The following is a 5,984-nucleotide window of genomic DNA, read 5'->3' on the forward strand; positions in this document are numbered from 1 at the left end:
CAATTAAAAAAATAGTATTATGTAGATTAGCTTCTCGTGAAGGAATGTGATGACTTGAATGTTTCTATATCTCAAATGTGCTCTGAACACAGATGGAAATTTCCCACTCAGATCAGCGCCGAAGCAGTATTAGCTGGTTATTTATTGTTACACTGATGTGCTGTTGTTTGATTTTCTATAATAAAGACAAAAGAATTCAAAGTTCCTTTGTCTCCTGTGTGTCGATAAGATGTCACCATTCCATACATTACCTTCTTTACTTGTTTAACACAGGGTGTCTGTAGATAGAAAGCTGGTGTGTGCGTGTGTGGTGGTGGTGGGGGGGGTACAGTAATCACTGCCCCGGTACAAGCTGACCGTGACACTGTTTGTCGTAGATTGATGATATAGTTTGTCTATTGTGAGTCTGTGTGTGTGTGTTAATATGTGAATATAAGCTGAGAACTAAGAGAAAACATGAATTGTTATTAATTCATCATACTGTATCTGCAACCCAGAGTTAGGTCAGCACAGAAGAGCCTGTCCTTAAGACACTCAAAGACACACACTGTACCGGCCCCCCACATACACACAAAATTGTATCCAGCTTGTGGCTGACTGTGTGCTCCTCTGTCCATGTCAAGGTCACTGAGTCATGTAGATATTACATGATACTTTGGAAACAACACGTGCTATCTCATTGTCCTTGGCTTATCTTAAAACACACGCAGATACAAAACAATCTGTCCTAGATTCAACCAACCCTTCTGTCACTTTTCAGCACTGTCTGTGTACAGTACGCTACGTAATTTCCTGCCGCGGCTGTGTGTGCAGGTGTGTGCGATCATGTCGGTGTGTGTATTCACTGAAATGTGATGCTGTTACAGGCACAGAGCCATCCGTTCTACAGGAGGCCCGTAGGAGGGTGGTGGACAACAATGCTGTCCTGTATTACTTTAAAAAGACTGGTAGTGTTATGATAATCTATGCTAAAACATTGCTATCTTAAGTTTTTATCTACCAATACATTTTTATAGTTGGAAGTTTAAACAGAGGATGAGATTCTGCTCTAAGACATTATCATACACCAACAGCATGAGCTACTTTGTGATATTCTATCTGTTCCAGTAATTATATTTTTGATTAAGTGTTTATTTTACTTTTCTGTATCCGTTGTACGTCAACATGGCTTGTCTATTTCTACTTCAATTGAAATGCCCCGATTCATTTCCCAGAATACCATTCAGCAAAACCCAGAGAACATCCGTTAACCTTTTTCCCTTCCGCTGTGTTTCTGTGTAGGAGGTTCATAAATCATAGCAATAATGTTAGAGCAACACAGCATTTTTTCACTAGTAGAGAGGGTGAGAGTTGACTTCTCGGATCAAAAGATATCTTGTGGCTAAGTTGTGTTCTAGTTAATTGAAGCTGCACTGCTGGTGGATGACTAGGTTTTTCCCCTAGAAGACAAGCCTATGGATTCCATAGTTTGATTATAAGTCAGTGCAAAGACCCATTAGAACCCCCTGTTCTTTGGTTCTTCTGTGTGAAAGACACCAAAACTTTAACGTTAACATTTTTATGAAGGCGCCGCATGAATCTCAATCGAATCATCTACAATAATCCACAGGCTATGGCCTGACCAGTGCCGAGAAAGGTACAGTAGGCTACATAGGTTTTGTTGAAAGGTTGTGTTGAACGCATTTCCTTTCTCTTCTTCACACTGCCTTTGTTGCCACATTAGTGTGTTGCAATTAGTAGTATTGTAGCGCAGTATGAAACCTATGGTTAGAATGTGTTTTGCGTTGCATTCTCCAGAACCAACAAATCGGGACCCCCAAATGAAATGGGGGGCTATCCACAGATAGCATTAATAGGGGTCATAAATCCCCAGGGAACCTTTATCTGCAGGTCCTGGGTGGAAGCTTGGTGGCGTGGTGACTCTTGCAGGGCTATTTTTCAAACTATGGACATTACAAGCTTACCTTTAACACGCTAGCCAGCCAGGAACGTGCTCGGGCTAATCAGTAGCAACACCTCTCCCAGCTAGCTGGCTCGGGAAGCTAAAGCTCGGTCACCAATCACACAGGGTTGTTTAAAAGTGGAGGATGCAACACAATGGACTAATGGTCAAGATTTTGGTCAAATGCATTAAGTATGTGAAAATTCACTAAAGTTAATGTGACCAACATCCACCTTAAACGTTTGGATACTAGCTCATCTAGCTCATCAGCCCAAAATGGACATGGAACCACTTTGCTATTAGGAGGCCATTACACAGACATTGTGAAAATCCTTCTCAAATGTGTAAATGTGACTGAACCTTGTGTAGTCAGAAAAAACAAGCAAGCCTCTTTTTGATATTTGCAATAAATAGCTTTCATTGTTGCATGGAAGCCATATTAACAACTCAGCAAAAAAAAATGTACCCAGGAGCAAAACAACCACACATATGGAAGAAATCATTACAAAGTAACATAAAAAACATCTACATTGTACAGCGTTGTGCCAAAATATACAGAAGATAAAAGGAATATCTAGTTTGCGAAAGAAGCCAATCTCAACGAGTCCGACACACATAGACTGGACACTTGGCCACAGCGAACACCGAGCACAGGAAGAACATGGTACGCCTTCTCCGAGACAAAATAAACAAAAGGTAGCTGACTTTAAAAGCAATAGTGGCAATATTTGATAATGCTTATACAGTAGTTTACCCTTCATAGAATTGTATTAAAATAGTTTCTGCAGTAATCCTATATACTTTTAAACCTTCTATAGTTCTATTGACGTCTAGAGCAACCATTTCAAAATCCTTCAAAAGGAAAGGATTAAGGTTCATAAATGAGCATTATCATAGAGACTACAGTTGTTAAAAATATATTTTAGCAGTTTCTCCCAGGTCTCCTTGTGATGAAAGAAAAAACACAAAAAGTGAAACTCCACCCAGCTCTTTTGTGCATGCCTACCCAAGGAGGACCTTTGGATGGGAGACCGCTGTAGAAAAATACTTTTCTCCTTCAATGTTGTAGTTTTTCACTGCTGGACAAACTGATCTGCTGTAGTCAATGACGTATAGACTAATACTTTCAATCTTTTTAAACGAAATACTCTTCAACTAGGATTTTTTTTTTTTTAAATGATCATTGCGCTGTTCTGACATTAGTAGCTTATTAGCAGACCCCAAACAAAAATGGTTAGCTCAGTTGTGAATTTTTTCACTTTGAAGAAACTACAGTCTTCTGTATGTGAACAGGAAACATACAGTGTGGACTTTGGCTTGTAGAGTTTGTGGTTGAGAGAAGGGAAAGACAGGAAGTAGGCATACAGTAAGTGGTTAATGGAGGATAAGTTATCCCCACACCTGTGTGTTTGCTACATGTTCTACTCCTTTTTCAAACAGAGCCTTGGTGCCCATACCTTGGGGAGGAGATTACTGTATGAGCTTAGAAATATACAAGAGAATAATCTTTTAGCTCATAGGAAAAATCATTTAACATGATATTGAGCTTTATAGGAAAGTTTTGCATCTGAATAGAAATGATAGGAGTCCGCAATGAATACAAAGCTTTCAGTTGTATTCAGTGGTAAGAACCCTGAACAATAATGTTTTTGTAGCCGATTTGGTTGTAAAACACCTGTTAATCCTCTCAGAGCACAGAGGCCAACGTTTCCAGGTATGAGAACTAAGCCTGCGTTTGGTTTGGTTTTAGTGTTCTATTATGTCTCGTAGCGATCAGTCACCACATGCAGGTACAACATTTACACTCAGGACCTCGTGCATGAGAGCATGCTACACATTCACCAGATGGTCACATTGAGGCGCAGGCATAGAACACACACACACGCGCACACACATGCACGCACGCACACACACGGACAGAGCCGGTAAAAGTGTAAGCTGATGGTACAGTCTAGTGTCAGAGGCATGGCAACCCCTGAATTGGCCGTCTGGTTTTTGGCTGAGATATGAATGCAAAACGTCCGTCTTCTTTTGGCTGAGTCAGGCGGTGATCTGGGTCGGGAGGGTATTTTGGCTGCTTGTTTGTGAGATACAGTGTGTAAATGTGTTGTGCTGTTTTTTCCAACCCTGTAACCAGACAGAACGCTGATTATTGGACAATTCTGCTAAACTTCTACTTATGTTCAATGGCAAAAGATTGTCAAAGAGCCATTAATTCGACACCCATGCATAGCAACTAACACGGTTAATATAAAATTATGGTTTTGGTTATCATTGTAACTTTTTGCCCCCCTGCTACCCTGAGCTTAGTGTTTCTTTGTGCCAAACACATGCTACATTTAGAGAAAAATGCCTTCCTACATGCAAGTTGACCTACTGAACTACAGTACAGTTAAGGTTTTGGAACTAAAAAAAATTATTTAGTCTAGGAAAGATCATGGTTACAATAAAAAATTAAAACACGTTTCAGGACTGTAGCCAGGATTTTTAAAATACTTATTTCATAAGTCCAAGTCCCCAACACCTCAACCCTTCTTTCATTTGAACATTTTTTACCAGGCACCAAAAAAAGAAGGTCTTACTTTTTATACTTTTATCATACTATTTTCTGAAATTGATTATTTCTGTAGATGACAGTCCCAACATAAAAATACTCAATTCATTATCTTTTTGTTGGCCAATTTATTGAAAATTTAAAAATATTGGAATCATCTTGTAAAATATACACCATGTCCAACTTTGGATTGTAGAATATAAACTCATATGTCACTATGACACCCACAATTCCAGAAAACGTACATTAGATGTGGCCCAATGTTAGCTTGGGCCATGACTGGTCCTAGAATAGCACTTCACACCTCTACACCCTTACGTTCCACTACACTACAGAAAGGCTCACTTCTTCCTGCATTAGCGGGCTGCAGAATTGTCCAATACGAGCGTAATTCCTCAGAGTATTGGGCTGTTTTTGGGATGGGTATCACAATCATTTCACTGGACGACACCAAAGAGCCTATTACCACTTAAAATATATATATATTTTTGAGTGTGGATGGATGTGGGAGGAGCAGAGGTAGGGTGGGGCTTAGCGTGGCATCCTTAGATTTAGTGCATTAGACAAATAAGGCTTCCCTGAAAGGGACAGATGCAGCAACAGGGGGCAAGGGGAAAAGGTACTGTACAAGGAGGACAATCAGGGCATACAGCAGCAGCTATTGTAGAAATGCCCCCACCCTCATCATAATAACATAACAATATGCTATTTGGTGTGTGCCGAAATTCCTTACAGTACCATGAGGACATACATTCTTAATTATATAGAATCAAACCCCTAACCCTGGCAGCATCAGCTTACATGTCCTACACACTGAGCTCTACAGGACCATCATTTGATTTGATTGATTTTCACAATATCTCTTCGTGCTGCAGCAACAGTGTCAATAACATGTAAAGAGTGGGACTTCAACACTAGCTACATGAAGAGGTAGGGGCATCACTAAGACTAGTTTGGGCCGGGATTGGAGCAGAACCACAGGGAGCAGAGTAAATGCTCAGGTGACAAATCAGAAGAGCAATAGCTGACACCCTGAGGTGAAACAGGAGCTAATTTGTTGTCAGACCATGACCAGATTGCTGTTTCAAATCCTGATTGAAAACCAATCGCGGCTCCATCGCTTACAGTAGAGTGGGAACTCCCTGCTGACATGGGCGAGTGAAAATCAAGAGTGGGCTAATGTGATAACTAGATCACGGAAGAGTTGTGATGGAAGAGTAAAGGAGTGTGTGGCGGAAGTAGAGGATGCAAAAACGTGGAAACGAAAAAAGAATAGTTCAAAGGGATGGAGGGAAGAAGAAAGAGGGAGAGATGGAAGTTGAGGGATTGTATTTCAGTTCACTCAATGTAAAAGTAAAACTCATTTACAACGCAGTCCTTCTCAGTTGGGACTGTGTGGAAATAATTGATGTTGGGAGGGGGGTTGAAACCCACAGCCATCCTATAAATACGTCATTTGGAGCTTCCCCTCGACTTAGACAAAAACTG

The sequence above is a fragment of the Etheostoma cragini genome, chromosome 20 (assembly GCF_013103735.1).
Source record: "Etheostoma cragini isolate CJK2018 chromosome 20, CSU_Ecrag_1.0, whole genome shotgun sequence".
Taxonomy (NCBI): Eukaryota; Metazoa; Chordata; class Actinopteri; order Perciformes; family Percidae; genus Etheostoma; species Etheostoma cragini.